The sequence below is a fragment of the Dreissena polymorpha genome, chromosome 2 (genome assembly GCF_020536995.1).
Source record: "Dreissena polymorpha isolate Duluth1 chromosome 2, UMN_Dpol_1.0, whole genome shotgun sequence".
Classification (NCBI taxonomy): domain Eukaryota; kingdom Metazoa; phylum Mollusca; class Bivalvia; order Myida; family Dreissenidae; genus Dreissena; species Dreissena polymorpha.
The window spans coordinates 121,417,340-121,438,376 of NC_068356.1; the positions used below are offsets into that span (position 1 = coordinate 121,417,340).

At 35.7% G+C, this 21,037-nt stretch overlaps 2 long non-coding RNA genes across 2 annotated transcripts; both read right to left on the bottom strand.

Moving 5' to 3' along the window:
- Positions 1 to 3,631: 3,631 nt before the first annotated feature.
- LOC127868796 (uncharacterized) lies at positions 3,632 to 10,315 on the bottom strand. The gene is made up of 3 exons (XR_008044248.1): positions 10,215 to 10,315; positions 4,736 to 4,842; positions 3,632 to 3,770 (listed from the first exon to the last, which is right to left on the bottom strand). It is a non-coding gene; the product is annotated as an uncharacterized LOC127868796 (long non-coding RNA).
- A 1,563-nt stretch (positions 10,316 to 11,878) lies between these two features.
- On the bottom strand, positions 11,879 to 16,139 carry LOC127868794 (uncharacterized). The gene is made up of 3 exons (XR_008044245.1): positions 16,019 to 16,139; positions 13,527 to 13,633; positions 11,879 to 12,018 (listed from the first exon to the last, which is right to left on the bottom strand). It is a non-coding gene; the product is annotated as an uncharacterized LOC127868794 (long non-coding RNA).
- Between the last annotated feature and the right edge of the window lie 4,898 nt (positions 16,140 to 21,037).

Consider the following 21,037-nt stretch of genomic DNA (forward strand, 5'->3'; position numbering starts at 1 on the left):
TCATATAATGAAAAATCATGTGTAATAAGATCAGAAAACAGTATTTACACATTTTATTACGTACATTTCTTTGTTAAAACAAAGAACATGTTGATTAGGTTGTACTGTCCAAGTATTCAATTGTTCCTTTTTATTTATAGTTCCTTAGAACGAAAATTAAATCTTTCTGATAACCCTTATAACAATAAAAGTAGTTATTATAATTATTGTTATTATAATTATTAAAATAATTATGTTTGTATATCATTGTTTATCCACGCTCCCACAAACTGATTCTTCCGATGATTCGGAATGTGTATGTAATATTACTATTATTAGTATTGCCCGTACAGTCGAACTATGCTTACATATAATCACTTTTAATTTGTTATAATTATAACTATTAGTAATATTGCGAATGCGCAATCACTTATTTTTTTATAATGTTAATCCCATAAACAGCCATTACGGAACATGACGGTTCATCAAATTAAAGTTATTGTAATAAAAGTACATCAGGTTCCTTGGTAGCCGGTGGCAATAATCAGGCTCTAGTAATATTTCAAAATATGCATACGCCCGTCCGTCTTCGAGGCCCATATTGACCCTTCAGGGCCCACCGCGAACGACACAAAATCCCTCACAAACGGGGTATCATGTTTCCTCTGAAGACTGCAGTCGGCATCGTAGACAATAAGACCGCCTGTTGTCTCAACAAACACGCGGCCACTGGCGTCGCAGCATATATCTCCTATCAACGCATCGCCTTGTGGTAGCTCTTGTTTCACCTCTCCGGTGTTACTGATCACCTTCACCTTGCCCTCTTGAATATCGGATACCCAAATATCGCCGTTGAAATTTACAGCCATGCGACCCGGATACGAGAAGATGCGACTCCCGCTGTAAAATTCAATGGCTCTGTTCACGAAACCCTGTCTGGATAGTACAACGATCCTATTGTTGTCATGAGCATTGATGGTTTTGTAATTGTTTGACGCAATACTACAGACGAACAGCTCGTTTCCGAAGACGGCAAGTGCAGTTGGATTGGTAATGCTTGCAAGTTCAAACATATGCATCTCGTCTTCAAAGCAGCAAACCTTGTTTTCTTTCGGGTAAGAAATGTCAAGGCAAGCGTCCGGAAACTGGGCCAAACTGTTCACGAGTGACTGACAAACAAAACGTTTAAGGTCTTCTCCGGACGACTTTATCTTCATAATAACACACCTACTAATTGCACGATTCTTTGGTCTGATCGCCAACCATGCTTCGGTCTTGCTTATTGGCAGAACAGCTTTCACGAATGATGTCGTTTTGTTAACTGTAAATTGTTCTAAGAGGAAAATAGTTCCTTGGAAAGGGCCGACTGGTCTCGAGCTAACACTTCCAATAATAGAAGCTATTTTGTTCTTCATTTCAGAACTGGCTGTGTAATCCAGAGAGGGCAAAGGCCTTGTTACATCGGTCAAAATATCAAGCGCATCAAACGTAGAGCGAGCCTTTGACATCTCACGCTTCAATTTGATAGGATCATGTGAATCCATAGCGGATACAAGCGAATCTTTTATGACTTGTAGCTCATCTTTAACTCTATCCATCCTGGCATTCTCTTGTTCGGCTGCCCCGCGCACTTCAGACTCCGTGCTTTGTAACTTAACAAAGGTACGGTTCACTTGTTCAGAAACGGCTTTCTCCAACAACCTCTTTTGATGATGGAGACGTATCTCGAGCTCCTCACACGAAGCAGTCCACTCGTCCATTTTAACGCGAATGACATTCTTGTTACTTTCGACCCGATCAATTGAGTCGCAAGTTTGTCGGAACACTGTATTCGCCTCTGTCATCAAGTCGTCGAGCATGTCAGACATTCGCATTGACGGATGAAGGTCGTGGAACTCTATTTTGCAGTCCCTACAGCAAAACATCTGGCATTTTGTACAGTACACATTAGGCTTCTCATTCGCATGACGGTGACAATATTCGTCAGATGACACTGGTCGGTTTTCAGGAAATGGCATCGGTCCTTCCCGTTGCTTATCATTTATTTAGAAGTTTGTCTGAAACGATGCTGCTCCATCCTTCGGAACCTTAAGCTCTGTTCTACAGATCGGGCATAGAAACGCTTCGTTTTTCTTCGTTGACCCAATGTACTTATCGAGACACTCGCAACAGAATGTATGGAAACATGATATGATTTTCGGTTCTCGAAAAGCGTCGAAGCAGATCGTACACACATCAGCTTCGTTCATGGTAACAACGCAAATTTGTGAAACAATAAAACGCTATCCAGCTACAAAGACTGACATATCAACACTATATTGAGTACGTACATTTCTATCTGATTTATGTACCACATGTTATCAATAATGTTATATATCGTGTTTGTTGAATAGATATGGTTCAGGTCCCCTAATTACATAGTGTCTGCCAAACCCGTTATCTATGATATCGTGTTATTGTTTGAAATTGTTTTTAAAATGCACGTATAACAATTTAAAAAGAGTACGTAACGCTATAAATACATTGACATACAATTGAACTTCGTGTTATATTCACATGCATGTTTATTGTTAAAGAGTACATCACGTTTTCGGGTATTTCTTTACATAAATATTTTCTCATGTATGTTGTGCTGTCTGGTGTAAATTCTAAATTTAATTCATTTGTTGTACAATAATTATATGATTACTTTTTGCAATTTATAATCTTCAAATTAAGTTAAATCTCTTATATATGTGATTGGGTGTGCTTTCTTAAGTGTACCACCTACATGATATATTCCATTTCATAGGTATGCTTTTTTGTGATGTGGATTTTTAGTATTTTTTTACCATTATGTTCGGAAAAAAACCTGAACAATTTGCAATGGTTTGTAAATATACAATTTACGCGGCTAACATGACACTTCTTTCCAAGAAATAGGAGAGGAAGTTCAATTTTAATGTCTGATAAACGTTGCGCGTACGTATATTTTCCAACGACACCGATTTGTAGTGCTTTCATATCAAAACTAGTTAAACTCAATATACGCGAGAATCAACCTTTAAGAGTTTAAATTTGAATGCACGCTTCAAATATAAAATCGCATCTTATACCATATTCAGCCAACGGTGCTCCAGAGCAGCGCTGCCAGGAGCTACGCTGTTCTATAAAGACACGCACGGTTTCGAGGTCTCATTAGCGGACAGGGCAGCTCTTGATAAGAACGCTCGATTGCGAAAGCTGGTCTGGCGCAATGCTGGTCGCATATGGCACATGATTGATCCATTTGCGCATGACCAGGGCAACGCAATATATGCCAACGTATCAATTATTCTAAATTATGCTCACTGATCATCCTAAAAGGCAGAGAACATACTAATTTGTGTAAACTTACTTAACGGTTAAGTCCCAAATCTAAGCACAACAAAGTTATATAAAGTTATTCAAATCTTTTCAGATCATCTTATAAACGAACTGATTTTTGCATGATCGTTGTCTATTGGCCAAGGACCATGTGTTTGTAATTTACCGTGTACCAACAGTACAGCAAACCTATTAATTGAATGAAAGAACGTAATTATTTAACTACGCTAACCGTCGTTCAATGAAACAAAAAGTAACCATAATTTAAATACCATTTCCGGCTTTTTTTTTCTATAAGATCCAAACAGACAGTTTAATAATGAAAACAGGTATACCGGTAATATTATTCCATTTAATTTCCATAATGAAGATCGTGTAATAAATGCAGGCTATGGTGATATGCCCTCGATGCATCTGTACCTTTTTGCACAACGTGACTGGTATCCCTGAAAAAAACACAATACGAGCATTTTTATAGTATCACTTCAATTTTTTTCAACTTTAAATTAGTCATGACAAGGTAGTCAACGGAGATTGTTACGTACTCTTCGTACAGCCAAAATAGTATTGATAGACGTGTACATTTTTAAAAGCTGACTCGAAACTTTCAAACAAAAAACATTGTGCCGTCTTTCGAGATCGGTTGGACGTACACTTAACTGAATTCCTAAGTGGCAAATGGCCATTTATTCGCGTTTCAGTTGTGAACAGAATGGAAAAGACTAACCATTTTTTCCCAAATATGATGAATTAGCCCAACATATATCCACAATCACAATGAAAATGCCCACTAGGTTAATGTTAGTAAATTATTTAATATAAACTGACTATAAAGAACGGTGGTACATAAATGGTAAATATGCGAAACAGCATTTATGGCGACCACTAAGCAAAATCGATTATTTGCATCTTTTATTACTTGTAAAGCAAGCATATTGTATAATATTCGCAAATATGCTCGATCGCTGTAACAGACGTGCAAAAACAGACGTAACAGATATGTCATTCTTTTTTTCAAACTGTATTCGGTTTTTTTTTTACATGACGTCAACTATTTCATACCAAAAAGAACATGTAATTTATTTGTGATATTTTAAACGGTGTATGGTTATGTTTGAGACTTTAGATGACAGGAGATTCATATTTCAACATGTTAGGTGTTCAATGTTTAACACTTTGCATGCTGGGAAATTTGTCGTCTGCTGAATTTATAAAATTAGCATTTTCTTCGATTTTTTTTTTCAAAGAATACTATCAGAATAGCAAACAGTTTAGATCCTGATGAGACGCCACGTTCTGTGGCGTCTCATCTGGATCCAAACTGTTTGCACAGGCCTTCAAAATTCGGTTCCAGCACTGAAAGAGTTTATTAAACGTGTTCGTGTGAAACCCTGGTCTTACTATTGCTTACCAATCCCTTGTTAAGACAGCTGCAGATATTACACGTTCCAGGGACATAAAATCGGCGTTTGTCCCTTGGCACGATAAAACGTTTTCCGCCCTGATAAACGTCACATCCTGAAAATGTTATTTTTATTCAAATAATTGATTGATAAATGCAACAAAACGCTATGTAACATTCTTCAACATATATAAGGGAACGCACTTCTAACGCAAGAACATTAAAAAAAGATTTTTATTCAATTAAAAACGGATTTCATAAACATTTAGAACATGAAAAATTCTATATTCTAATATTTTTCTAGAAAATAGATCATTAAAAATTATAATCTAAAAATAGTTGTATTCAGAAAAGCACATAACCTGAAGTAAATATTTCGGGTTCTCAGCTTTGTATGAATTATACATTACAAAGAGGCATGTTGCATTTGATTAAATTCATGCTGCGTCATGTGGATTTGCCAGAGTAAATACTAATGTAAATGCTAGTGATATAACTAAAATAGCGAAAAGAACTTGAATGACCATGATACTAATGCTTGATTGGTCATTGTCGTCGCAGGTATTACTAACAAGTAACCAGGATAATGACCGGGATGCCATTAAGCATATTTTCCTCATCCGGGGTACGGTGTGGTATACGTAAGAGTACTCAGGGTACTTTCAAGTAAATCCTGAGCCGAGAACGACACATTGAGAGATAAAAATGGATGCGTTTTCATTTATACGCAAGTGAATATGTTATCTTCATGCATAAAGTAACGACATATGCGATGAAGTAACTAGTTTATGCTACACAGTTATGTAAATCAAAGTACTGACAGTACTGGTGTGACGATGCTTTTGACAGGATGGATATAAAAGCATCAAGTTAAGTTTATCTACATCACCACAATCACCACAATTGTGTATGTTGGTACGAAAAAAATTGGTTCAAAAAGTTTGCGAAAAAAATTGGGTATGAAAACAAATTTGGGTACGAAAAATATCTGGGAACAATAAAATTGGGACCGAACAAAAATTGGGTACGAACAAAAAATTGGGGATGAAAAAAAAATGGGTACGAAAAAAAATTGGGTACGAAAAATTTTAGGTACTGAAAAAAAATTGGGGGAACGGGAAAGTAGAACCTGTGGGGAACTTGACTCACACTCGCACATTTTCGGCCCTTTCTGTCAAACATCAGATAAGTTCCTCGAAGGCAATAGTATGAATACACATTTCGGAAGCGGTAATGTGGTCCTACCTACGCGCGTCAAAATGTAAGCGAAATATGTACACAAGTCTGTCAGGAATGATTGAATTAACGAAGAAAATCGTGTATTGATGTAAGTTTTTTGAAGAAATGTGTAGAAAATATATTAAACAAGAGCTGTGTTTGTGAAACACAATGCCCCCTGCTGCGCAGCTTTGAAGCCATATATTTTACCTTTGACTTGAAGGATGACCTTGACCTTTCACCACTCAAAATGTGCAGCTCCATGACATACACATGCATGCCGAATATGGAGTTGCTATCTTCAATATTGCAAAATTTGACCTTTGACCTTGACCTTGAAGGATGACCTTGACCTTTCACCAATCAATATGTGCAGCTCTATGAGATACGCATGCACGCCAATATTGAAAAAAGTTATGGCCAATGTTAACGTTTTCGGACAGACAGACAGACGCTTTATATTTGACATTTGACCTTGAAGGTTGACCTCCACCTTCACCTTTCACAACTGAAAATGTGCAGCTCCATGAGATGCACATGTATGCCAAATATCAAGTTGCTATGTTCAATATTTAAAAAGTTATAGCCATTAAAGTTTTCGGACGGACGGACAGACTGACACACTGACTGACTGACTGACTGACAGTTCAACTGATATAGGCCACCCTACCGGGGGCATAAAAAGCAATGGTGATATTTTTCTCAGCCACATAGTTGTTAATAGTTTGATATCACAAAATGAAAGTGAAAGTAGAACTGTCAAAAATGACAACCTGTCAACGTGTTGTTTTTGCTGGCACGAGAGGGCGATTACACTCAATGTGTTCACATTTTGACCATAGGCTTTGTCAATGACCTTTATAGTATGGGTAGCTTTGATATTATTTATTGCTATTATGTAACTGCATGATTGTGTATATGTTTACAATACACAAAGCAATAATAATGATATAAATATGCTGATTGAGCTTATAATAATCTGAGAACTATAGCCAGGTCAATTAAGGACTTAAAATACAATTTTGTGTCCTGATTTCATGAAGAAATGACCATGCATGTCCTAGATTTCAAATTTAAGGCCCTGGTGTGACACATTGGTAGCATTGCCGTTAAACTGTTACCAGGCTTATGAAATTAGTTTTTATTGAACTATCAAAGGAAATCTAAATCAGGCACTGATTTTTCTTGTTTTAATGCAGTCATAGATCAGTTGTGGCCTCTGGGTAATGACCAATTTTTGCTTACTTGTCACACCCTTAAAACTTTCCACACGTCTATAATAGCAAATCTGGATTTAGGTGATCTTCAATGGTACGTTTAACCTTTAGCTCTGTTACAAGAGTGCTGGTAAAGTCCAGTCACATATTTAAATCTAGGCCATGTCAAAATCAAAGTGTCAAAGACAAATGAAAGATGCGTTCATTAATTATTGTCCAGTTGTTTACTACTGCTGTAAGTTTTAATATAATATGACTGATGAACATTATGTGAGAGAAAATTCACATTATCATTGTATATCAGGTTTAGCAGCCTTTTAGATAACAAAGTATGCTAGTTTTCAATGTCGCTTCTGGGGATCAAACCCGTAGGGCTTTTAGAAAGATTCTGAAATTTTCGATCCCTCGAGAGCAACCAAACTAAAAATTAAGTCAAATATTGCCGACTCGGTTTTTTGAGTCGGTTCATGAGGTATAATGGAGCTTGATTGGTCATTGTCGGCTCTGGTACTACTTACATGTACCCCGGGTACTCTTAAGTATACTTACATGTACCCTGGGTACTCTAAGTATACTTACATGTACCCCAGGTACGGTAAATAAACATAATTGTACTCGGTCCATATTAGACTGTATCCGAGTTGTATTCGCGCCCAAAATCCGATGTCGTAAAACGCGCAACCGATTATCTTAAACACACTTCTCTTAAAAAACACTGCATCAACATGCTTTTTGAGTATGTGTTCCGATAATATAGAGGCCATTCTACAGAAAATTGACATAAATGTGTATATATAATTATTACAAAAAATAGTTGACAACGACTGATTTAGGGTTAAATTTCCAGGGTACATTTTAGTATATTTACCGTACCCGGGATTAATGTAAGTATACTTAAGAGTACCCGGGGTACATGTATGTAGTACCCGAGCCGACAATGAACAATCGAGCGATACTAGAAGGTGCAACATCTCTCACGCCCCCTAGCATCGCCTTTAGCAGTATTCAATTCTCAACAGGAAAGTGCTGGGGTCATTGATCCCGAGGGACAAGAAAAACAATTGATTAATGTTTGAAATAAATAATTTGATTAATGACAATTCTATTATTTGAGCCAGGTCACAGGAAAAGCGCAGTCAAATCAGTATCCAATAAAATTATTTGTTATTGTCAGAAAAACGCTTTTAAGCAAACAGCTTTCAAGCGACTGCAGGCTGATCTAGATCCAAACTGGCCACAATCGCCTTAATGTCTCTTTTACTGTGACACAGTTCATTTAACTTTAAAATGATAAAAAGTACTAACACACACTAAGAAATAGTACAAACCAGTAAAGAGTTTGAAATCAATGTTGAATTTCAGGACAGCTTGATGATCTGCAAATCCCCGATAAAATGTTGATATCGGGTATCATAGTTATTCAATAAGTCGCAAAATGCTCGAATACATTTTATGAAGCACAATGTAACTTATATTGATAACTAAAAATACCAGTATGCCAGTTTTGCCGTGTCAAGCTGTTACGATCCAGAAAGTCCTTCATTCACATCGAGTATATATCCTTCAAATTCCAACTATTGTTGTCGTAAGCGGAGATTTAGTGAATAAATAATTCATATATCCTAAATGACAGCTTCTAAATAGCGAAACAAGCCAATTTTTGCAGTAACAAAGTTTTGAATCGAGACTCTTACGGGGGCGGCTATTGTTAAATGTTGAAACACGAACGACAACTCTGCTAGGAGAATGTTATCAATGACGAGCAATCTCCTACGCAGTGGCGAATGCAAAAGGGAAGTAACCTAAAAAATCGAGTTATCTCAATCGGACTGGCTCGGTCTTTTACATAGGTCGCCATTGTGATTTTTTTTAGATGGATATCAAACCTTGGACGATGCTGTTCCAGCATCGTCAAAAAAGCACATCTGATGCGCGGAAGTTGCAATATGTACATGTAACGACTAACACAATGCAAGAAGCATTTGTCATGTACTAACTTGCCATTTTTAAATATCAACATGAATTATTTTCAAGCAATAGCATATTGTCATGAAGCAATATGCCATTGTCATTAACCCATTTATGCCTAACGTCTAGAAAAAAGGCCTTGATGCGGCGTCTCATCTGGGTCTGCGCTGTTTGCACGAGCATTCTGCACAAGCTTCTGGTCCAGAGGTGCCAGAGCGTCATAAATCAATGATTTTAATGAAACTTTGTAGAAAATTTTCTTAAACAGCGATGAGTAAAATTTCATATTGAAATCTTCAGCAGTTTTTTTGAGAAATCATAATTGCAATGTGTGTTAAGGGCATTACAAAGCTTTCACTCTTAAAATAATTGACCCGCGTCATGCGGAAATGGGTCTTTGAGATATGAGGCCATTGTTGCTCCAGACCAGCCTACATCCTTCGCGAATTCAAATCAGGAGCTACTAAGTCCGCTTATGAGAACAATGAACCTTTTTTGTTTCCCTATTACGCGGCACAAATGTAGTTTACTTATTATTTTGATGCATGTTTTCAATATATCAACAATCTTATTTTTATTTAAAAATGGTTTCTTTATCAATGAACCTTAATTCGATAACAACTTATTCAGTTGAGTTAAATCCTGCATGTGCTGCATGCTGCAGTTGAACTTGGAAAATACTAAGGACATATTTAAATATAAAATATATAAATATAAAAAAACATACATTTGGTTTAATAATTATGTTGAGAGAGAGGGGGGGGGGGGGGGACGACAGAGAAGACACTTCGCATTAACTGGATTTCCGTTTAGAGCATACTTCCTTTAAGCGAACATTTCCCATACAAGTGTCGTCCATGATAAGTTTGTGTGTAAACGCACATGCTAATCTGGGACGACACTCCGTGCAAACCAATTAAAATTGGTTTTCCCCGAGAGTGGGGCGCGGCTTATGTACACATATTGAGAAGCCCTAGCTGGTCGAAATCCTAGTTGTAATTTTAGAAACTCATAATACCTCAATAAACAACGGGCAATACAATCAAAAATACTTGAACAATAAAATAAGAAAATTGCAGTATTACCTTCGAAATTTCCGTACTCATCTACCCCCAAAGCGCTTGCAGTGAATACCAGAAGGACGACGATCGTAAAGACTCTCGCTTTCATTTTGTAAAATGGTTGCTATTCTTCGTATACCTTGTCGCGTCTTTTATATACGTTATATAATAGTATCGTGCTTTTAGACTTTTAAAGACTATGCAACATCTGTACACGAAATCAAAATAAATTTTCCTAAAATGACGAACGGCATTATGATTAGGAGGGCATTTTTCATTGCCACTCAATTCAAGCTCAATATTTATAGCACTTATTTGCATTTAATAACGTGCGTATGTTATTTGATTATAAAAATACCCGTAAACTCTGCGCCAACTGTCACGATGTCACATGTCACACAATATGTGGTTTTGTAATTTAAGGGCGGTAATGCGTATTTCATAGTGCACGCCTCATTGTCAAATCATTCATCAGGTTTTCAAATGTCAGCAATGACGTTTATGTAACAATTGTCCAGATTTATCAGTTAATCTGAAAATTAACGGTTCTATTTTTTATCCCGGCCTGATTGTTAAAAACATAATTGCATGCTTCGTGTTATATTTGCATGCATATTTATTGTTAAAGAGAACACTGTATCATGTTTTCAGGTATTTCTTTACATAAATATTCTCTCATGTATGTTGTGCTGTCTGGTGTAAATTCTACATTTAATTCATTTGTTGTACAATAATTATATGATTACATTTTGCAATTTATAATCTTTTCATTAAGGTAAAACTCTTATATGTGTGATTGGGTGTGATTTTTCTAGTGTACAACCTACATGGTGTATTCCATTTCATAGGTATGAGTTTTTTGTGACGTGAATATTTACCATTATGTTCAGGAAAAAACCTGAACAATTTGCAATGGTTTGTAAATATACAATTTACGCGGCTAACATGACACTTCTTTCCAAGAAATAGGAGAAGAATTTCACGTTTTATATCTGATAAACGTTGCGCGTGCGTATATTTTCCAACGACACCTATTTGTGGTGCTTTCATATCAACACTCGTTAAAAATCAATATACGCGAGAATCAACCTTTAAGAGTTTAAATTTGAATACACGCTTCAAATATAAAATTGCATCTGATACCATATTCAGCCAGCGGTGCTCCAGAGCAGCGCTGCCAAGAGCTACGCTGTTCTATAAAGTCACGCAAGGTTTCGAGGTCTCATTAGCGGACAGGGCAGCTCTTGATAAGAATGCTCGATTGCGAAGGCTGGTCTTGCGCAACGCTGGTCGCATATGGCACATGATTGATCCATTTGCGCATGACCCGGGCAACGCAATATATGCCAGCGTATCAATTATTCTAAATTATGCTCACTGATCATCCTAAAAAGCAGAAAACAAAATAATTTTTGTAAACTTTCTTAACGGTTAAGCCCCAAATCTAAGCACAACATAGTTATATAAAGTTATTAAAATCTTTTCAGATCATTTAATAAACGAACTGATTTTTGCATGATCGTTGTCTATTAGCCAAGGACCATGTGTTTGTAATTTACCGCCTACCAACAATACAGCAAACCTTTTCATCGAATGAAAGAATGTATTTATTTAAATACGCTAACCGTCTTTTAATGAAACAAAAAGTAACTATTTTAAATACCAATTCTGGCTTTTTTCTATAAGATCCAAACAGACAGTTTAATAATGAAGACAGGTATACTATTATTCCATTTAATTTCCATAATAAAGATCTTGTAATGAATGCAGGCTATGGTGAAACGCCCTCGATGCATCTGTACCGTTTTGCACAGCGTGACTGGTATCCCTGGAAAAAAAAATACGAGCATTTCCATATTATCAATTTTTTTCCAACTTTTACGTAGTTATGACAAGGTTGTCAAAGGAGATTGTTACGTACTCTTCGTACAGCCAAAATAGTATTGATAGACGTGTACATTTGTAAAAGCTGACTCAAACTTTCAAACAAAAAACATGTGCACACAATTGTGTCGTCTTTCGAAATCGGTTGGACGTACACTTAACTGCATTCCTAAGTGGCAAATGGCCTTTTATTCGCGTTTCAGCTGTGGACAGAATGGAACAGACTAACCATTTTATCACAAATATGATAAATTAAATGCCCAACATATATCCACAATCACAATGAAAATGTCCACTAGGTTAATGCTAGTAAATTATTTAATATGAACTGACTATTAAGAACGGTGGTACATTATAAATTGTCAATATGCGAAACAGCATTTATGGCGACCACTAAGCAAAATCGATTATTTGCATCTTTTATATACCGGTACTTGTAAAGCAAGCATATTGCATAATATTTGCAATTAAGCTCGATCGCTGTACGAGCAGTGCAAAATAGACGCGTACAGATATGTCATTCTTTTTTTTAAACTGTATCCGGGTTTTTTGACATTACGTCAACTGTTTCATACCAAAGAGAACATGCAATTGATTTGTGATATTTTAAACGTGTATGGTTATGTTTGAGAATTTAGATGACTGGAGATTCATATTTCAACATGTTAGGTGTTCAACGTTTAATTGACCCATTTTTGCCTAGCGTCTAGAAAAAAGGCCTTGGCAAACAGCGTAGACCCAGATGAGACGCCGCATGATGCGGCGTCTCATCAGAATCTGCGCTGTTTACTTAAAGGAATTTCTGTAAGAAATATTATATTTATAGAAATAAATATGCATGGCATCCCTAATTTTGGAAGTAAATTGATCCAATTTAGAAGGATTTAGAGTCCACTAGTTATAAATGGGTTAAAGGGGCCTTTTCACAGATTTTGGCATTTTTTTAACTTATTCATTAAATGCTTTATATCGATAAATGTAAACATTGGATCGTAAAAGCTCCAGTAAAAAATCAAGAATAAAATTAAAAAAGGAAAAGAACATTGCCCGGACCAGTGACCCCTGGAGTCCTGCCAGAGTCCTGAAGTAAAAACGCTTTAGCCTACTGAGCTATTCCGCCGAGTACATATACTTGAAGTATTTTATACCTTATATAAGCAATCTTCGTAGTTTCACAAAATTTAACGACAAAAACAGAACTCTCCAAATTATTCAATCGTTTCGCGTTGCAACGCTTTATAATTTTTAGGTTTTAAAATCGTCAAAAGATGCATATAATGGCTATATTAGACCATGGTAAATGTTCAGTTTTACTGTTTCCTCACAAATATCATAACTAAAACGAAAATTTGCGAATCTGAAACAACTTTTTTCAATTTTGTCAATTTACCAAAGCGTGAAAAGATCCCTTTAAACGTGTTCGTGCGAAACCCTGGTCTTACTATTGCTTACCAATCCCTTGTTGAGACAGCTGCAGATATAACACGTTCCAGGGACATAAAATCGGTACTTGTCCCTTGGCACGATAAAACGTTTTCCGCCCTGATAAACGTCACATCCTGAAAATTGTTATTTTGATTCAAATAATCGATTGATAAATGCAACAAAACGCTTTGTAACATTCTTTCAACATATATACGGGAACGCACTTATGACGCAATAACATTAAAAAAAAATTTGTTATTCAATTAAAAAACGGATTTCATTAATATATAGAACATGAAAAAGTAAATAATATTTTAATATTTTTCTAAAAAAATAAATCATTAAAAATGATTATCAAACAATAGTTGTGTTCAGAAAAAAGTTCTTCATATTTTTTCATGAAACTTGAAACATGGATAGATGGCAATATGGACATTATGGACGTCATTTCCTACGTCAAAATTCTGGTCCTGAAGTTTAATAATACCGAAATATTTCGGGTTCTCAGCTTTGAATGAATTATACATTACAAGTGGCATGTTGCATTTGATTAAAGTCATGTTCCGCCATGTGGAATTGCTGGAGTAAATACTAATGTAATGCTTGTGATATAACTAAAATAGCGAAAAGAACATGAATAACCATGATACAAAAGCTTGATTGGTCATTGGCGTCGCAGGTATAACTAACAAGTAACCCGGATAATGACCGGGTTGCCATTAAGCATATTTTCCTTATCCGGGGTATAGTGTGGTATATGTAAAAGTACTCGTGGTACTTTAAAGTAGTACCACAGCCGAGAACGACACATTGAGCGATAATAAATGGATGCGTTTTCATTTATACACAAGAATATATATTTGATCTTCATGTATAAAGTAAAATGAAATCAAGTTACTAGTTATGCTACCCAGTTATGCAAAAAAATCACATATGATGCATCGAAGTTGCAATGTGTACATATAACGAATAGCACATTGCAAGAAGCATTTGCCATGTACTAACATGCCATTGCTATATGTCAACATGAATTGTTACAAAGCAATAGCGTATTGTCATGAAGCAATATGCAATTGTCATTAAGAAACATGAATGAACTGGCGGCCATCCCGTTCCATTGGTTTCTTAGTATCAGAATCATCGTCAATTCCCGAATACGGTTTCATCCAAGTTCATATGGGATACAAAGTGTTGAAGGTCGTGTACGTACATCCATATGTACATCCATACTCAGCAAGTCACAAAATATGTTGTTTTGATGACATAATTTTGATAGCAGATCAAACGTTCGTTATGTTTGATGTGATACGTGTGTAATACATGAGGTGGTGCCAGGTATAGTTCAGGTATTGTTCAACTACATTGCTGCTATCACAATCAATATGTTGGCAATCGGATTGTCTCACACGCACAATGTTAATCTAATGCTAGAACAACTAATGTTTTTTACTACATGGTCCTAAAAAAAGGCTAATATCCAAATGAAAATCAATATGAATCGAAAACTTTAATTTGCACTTGTAGCACGAGCATTCTGCACAAGCTTCTGGTCCAGAGGTGCCAGAGCGTCATAAATCAATGATTTTAATGAAACTTGGTAGAACATTTTATTAAACAGCAATAAATCTTCAGCAGTTTTTTAGAAATCATAATTGTAATGCGTGTTAAGTGCATTACATAGCTTTCACTCTTAAAATAATTGACCCGCGTCATGCGGAAATAGGTCTTTGCGATATGCGGCCATTGTTGCTCCAGACCAGCCTACAACCTTAGCGAATTCAAGTCAGGAGCTACTAAATCCGCTTATGAGACCAAGGCACCTTGTTTATTTCCCCATTACGCGGCTCAAATGTAGTCTACTTATTGATCTGATGCGTGTTTTCAATAAATCAACAATCTAATTATTAGTTATAAAAGGTTTCTTAATCAATAAATCTTAATGCAATAACAACTTACTCAATTAAGTTATCGTGCATATGCTGCAGTTGAACGTTGGAAATACTACGGACATATACATGTATATACATATTAAAAACATACATAGTGTTTAACAATTATGTTGACACACGTGTCAAATAACGTGCAGTAAAAAGATATGCGTAAGTCGGACTGGCCTATTTGCTTGTACGAAGACATGTTTGGTCATTTTTACGAATGCTTTGAATGCGTTTTTTCTGTTCAACATATGATCAGACAGATAGGGGGGCCACAGGGACGACAACTTTCGAATTAACTGGTTTTCCGTTTAGAACATACGTTCTTTATGCGAACATTTCCATACAAGTATCGTCCATGATTAGTTTGTGTGGAACGCATATGCTAATCGGGGACGACACTACGTGCAAACCAATTAAGTTTGGTTTTCCCCGAGAGTGGGGCGCGGCTTATGTACACATATTGAGAAGCCCTAGCTGATCAAAATCCTAATTGTAATGTTAGAAACTCATATCACCTCAATATACAACGGGCAATACAATAAAAAATACTTGAGCAATTAAATAAGAAAATTGCATAATTACCTTCGAAATTTCCGTACTCATCTAGCCCCAAAGCGCTTGCAGTGAATACCAGAAGGACGACGATCGTAAAGGCTCTCGATTTCATTTTGTGAAATGGTTGCTTTTCTACGCATACCTTGTCGCGTCTTTTATATACGTTGAATACTTGTATCGTGCTTTTAGACTTATAATGACTATGCAACATCTGTACTCGAAATCAAAATAAAATTTCCTAATATAACGAACGGCATTATGATTAGGAGGGCATTTTACATTGCCACTCAGTTCAAGCTCAATATTTATTGCACTTATTTATTGAATTCGTATGTAGTATGATAATAAAAATACCTGTAAACTCTGCACCAACTGTCACGATGTCACATGCCACACAGTATGTGGTTTTGTAATTTAAGGGTGGTAATGCGTATTTCATTGTGCACGCCTCATTGTCAAATCATTCATCAGGTTTAAAATGTCAGCATTGACGTTTATGTAACGTTTGTCCAGATTTATCAGTTTATCTGAATAATAAAAGGTTCCATTTTTATCCCGGCCTGATTGTTAAAAACATAATTGCATGCTTATTGTAAAGCCAAAGTGCGCAGGCATTTACGTTTGGCATAAACGTCAGTCATATTGCGTCACAAAGCATTAGCCATAAAAACGAATGTCTTATGTTTGAAAGTTATAACATAATTATAACATCTACCTCTTTTAATTTTAATGCAACCAATAAACGTTCAGTAATGGGTCTAATACTCCATGTATATGATGTAAATCTTAATTAGAATCAGTATTATCTACAGCATTTAATTTATTCTTTAACATTTTGATGTTATTTGAAGTACGTTATTTATCTAATGTCACATCATTTAATCAGGTTTATATTGTACTGAAATAATTTCATTAAAATCATTATGTTTAAAAATATTATAAATGTAGTGTTTTGCAATCAGACATTCGCCTTTTTGTCGCAAATAAAGGACTTTCGAATACTGCTCATAGTTCGTTATGGCTACCACATCTTGAGTTAAACTTTTACAGTTTACAATTATTTGAGTATTTGCATTTTAACTGTACTATAACTGAATAATTGACATACTTCTATTTAGAAACTCAGTGACCTCGAATTCCTAGTGGATTTCGCATTGAGACTTTTCCACGACCATGTAAACGTAGTAAATACATAAAAGATGAGCTGATGAGGTGATGAGGTGGACACGATACAGTGTCATAGTAAGACTAAGCTTCGGTAGCAGTTTATACTCTTTTAAAGAGTTTATGTGCGAAGGAAATGCAAAGGAAAAAACCCAAGATTAGTCTTAAATGTATTTTATCTTCCATGAAATGTGTTGAGGAAATGTGTTAAAGGTTTATTTATAATATCGTTTTGTCAAGACTTAAATCCTTTATATCCATGTTTAAGCACTACGCTTGCTGATTAACGGTATGTTTTGTATTGTGATAAACGTCAAGGCAACACATGACTTTAAATTGTCTTCATTATAATTGAGTAATTATTGGGTAGCATGTTCAGCACAAAATACGTCCCATTCAATAAAGAAACATGAAGATCGATTTTAACTCACCTTTGGGTAGGTCTTTGTATATGTAGTGATACATATATTGTAAACGTGCTCGTCAAGCAACACCATGCTTAAGCACAATGCATATTTGATATTTAATTTAACACGTTTGTCTGATGGTATATCTCAATATTTAACATTTAAATTTAAGGCGCTATTTTGTAAGAAATACATAACATATATTCGATATGCATAAACATTTACCAGGGCGCACGCTCCCTGGTTTATATCAAAGAACTTTTTATGCTTGCACAATAACAAATTCAAACAATTTTTTAGATCACATGATAGAAACATTTATTGTAATTGTTCATAACAGAAATCATATATACATGTACATTTTATTGGTAAAGTATTGTGTTGGTACCATACGCAATTGTACTTCAGCACACACTAGGATCACTGAACGATATTTTACGACAACCGACCTATTTCTTGTTGGGTATTTTTTCTAAGCGAAAACAAATACCATCCTTCCTGCAGCTTGATCGGGGTGGCATACCCTGAAATAAAATACGTGATTTATTTTTAAAATAAATGGCATTGTGCTACTATCCAATTTAGCATAAATATTTCAAAATGAAAGCGATACCGATTTAATTCGAACATTAAACATAGAAGCGATAAACTTTAGAAGATGTTACGCATGCATTGAATGTAGTTGGCGATATGTTTACAAATATACGTATAAAGGCAAATTATGTGATGTGTTTTATCGTTTGTACAAATATATGATTGTTCAACATACAAACTTGATAGAAAAGAGTGCCGTAACGGTGACCTAGATTTTTTACTTTAAGCGAGTCAGTTTTAAACTTGAAATATAAACAATAGAAACAATAGAAAATAGTTGTTTAATGCTATATATGAAAAGTATAGTATTGTGTTAAATATTTAAATAATTATACAGTGTGAATAACAATATTATATAGTTTAAAGTGCATTAGTCTGTGTGTTTCATTTTCCTGAGGTGGATATAGATCAATTTTTGGTAGCAGAGCATGGTTTGCATATTCTATATCTCACAATGAATGACAAACAAGAAGAAGACACCCCTCAGGGGAATTTGGTAGAGTTAAAAGTGAAGAAATCTAGATGTAAAGCAGCATTCATCGGGGCGCGTAATAAAATGAAAGAAATTTTAAGCGATCATACGCAAAACAAAGATCTTGCGAAAGAGTCTCTTGACAAGGTTAGAGAGGCTATGGAAATGGCAGTACACAGTGTTAAAAACATAGCTTTAGTGGTGAAAGATTCAACAGAATTGGCAAGTACTTTAAACGAAATTGACATTTTTGAAAAACAGTATGATGAACTCGTGAGTTCATATGATGAAGTTTTCACAGTAAGCTCCAAGTCTGACCTAGATCACGAATCAAACCATGACGACGGCCGTAAATCGGATTCCGCATTAGGCAGAGATATGTAGAAACAACTTCAAAGAGTAAAGATCCCCGTGTTCACTGGTGACAAGACAAAGTACCCTTCATGGAAGACAGCTTTTCAAGCATGTATTGACGAATCGCCAAGTAACCCACAGTACAAACTTCTGCAATTACGTCAGTACCTAGGTGGCGAAACGCTACATTCTATTGAAAATCCGGGACATTCGAAAGAGGCATATGATGCTGCAAAGGAAAGGCTTGACAGAAAAAATGGTGGTACCGAAAGAGAAGTAAACTAATTCTTAGGAGAGTTAGCTAATTCCCAGCCGTTAAAGAATGAAAAGCCTAAAGAACTTGAAAAATATGCTGATTTACTCGACATTTCAGTTATTAACTTAAAGGAAGTAAACCATCTTCAAGATCTTGAAGGAGGACCGTTATACCATCGTTTGTTAAAGAAACTGCCACAAACAATGTTAACACGCTATCTGAGAACACTCCTTGATACATCGTTACCAGACTCTGTTGAAACATTGAAAACGTTTGTGAATGGAGAGACGGAATATGAAGCCCATGCAAATGAGACTATTTATGGTTTGCAACGCCAAGAAAACCCGCGAATGAAACCCCATAAGACCTTCTTCTTAAAACAGACGCAATGCAAAAACAATCTGTTAAATGTCAAATTTGCAGAGAAAATCACAATGCACGGGAATGCATGAAATTCAAGGCTAAGAAAGTAGAAAAACGATGGAAACAAGCAAAAGATGCTGGCCTTTGCTTCAGATGCCTTAAAGGTAATCATATGGGGAAAGAATGTGGATTAAATGGACAGTATGGAATAAATAGTTGCACATAACAGACTCTTACATAAAGATGTTTTGAATGTTAATGCTAAAGCATTTTACCCAGTACCACAAGAAGATGTCTCGAAACATATATTGTTCATTATAGATCAAGTATTGCTCTGAGAACCATTCCGGTAGTAGTATCAGCAGACAATCGTGAAATAGTCATCAATGCACTGTTAGATGACGGGAGTACAACGTATTTTCTAAACGAAGATGTTGCATGTGTTTTACAACTCCAAGGTGAAAGAAAAACCATAGAAGTTAGTGTAATGAATGGAAAATCAGATAGATTCACGACTAGGAATGTCATGTTCAAGCTCCAGAGCTAAAATAGAAATTTTGAACTTTCAATGGAAGCACAAACAACAAGAAATGTAACTTGGAAACTTCAAACGGTGAATTGGCAAATAATGAAAGAGCAGTAGCCACATCCCCAGTACTGGTAAAAAGAAGAAGATAGATTTACTGATAGGTCTTGACCATGCGCACCTTCATAGATCAATTGGAGAGATAGTAGGTGGTGATGATGAACCAGTGGCTAGATTGACACCACTTTGATGGACATGTGTTGGGCCAATAAATAGAGAGAAGAATCATGATAGCACTAGCATGTTTGTGTTTCATGCTATTAATAACTTGTAGACTTCATTGAAACAGTTTTGAGAAGTTTAAAGTGAAACGGAGTGTAACCAAATGTCACTAGAAGACAAGAAAGTGCAGGTTAAAAAAGAAAACAATATTGGACACAAAGACAATAGATACATAGTTTCATTGCCATGGAAATCAGATAAAGAGACATTACCTGACAACTATAGTAGTGCCTTAAACAGGCTATATGGCACTGAGAAAAAAAGAGAAGAAATCTCCTTAATTGAAGCGGGAGTATAGTGACATCATAAGGAAATATGAAACGAAAGGCGTTATTAAGAAGGTTTAAAGATAAGACAATGAAAAAGGATGGTATTTGCCACATGTTGCAGTAGTGACGACAGAAAAAGAAACAACAAAAGTTCGCATTGTATTTGATACAACATCCAAACACGAAGGCACACGTTTGAATGAGTACTTAAGTAAACGTTCCAAATTGCAAAGAGAACTATTTGATGTGTTGCTAAGGTTTAGAAGAAATCAGATCGCAGTTGTTTGTGACATAGCGGAGATGTATTTGAAAGTTGGCCTAGCAAGTAAAGATAAAACATACCAAAGATTCTTATGGAG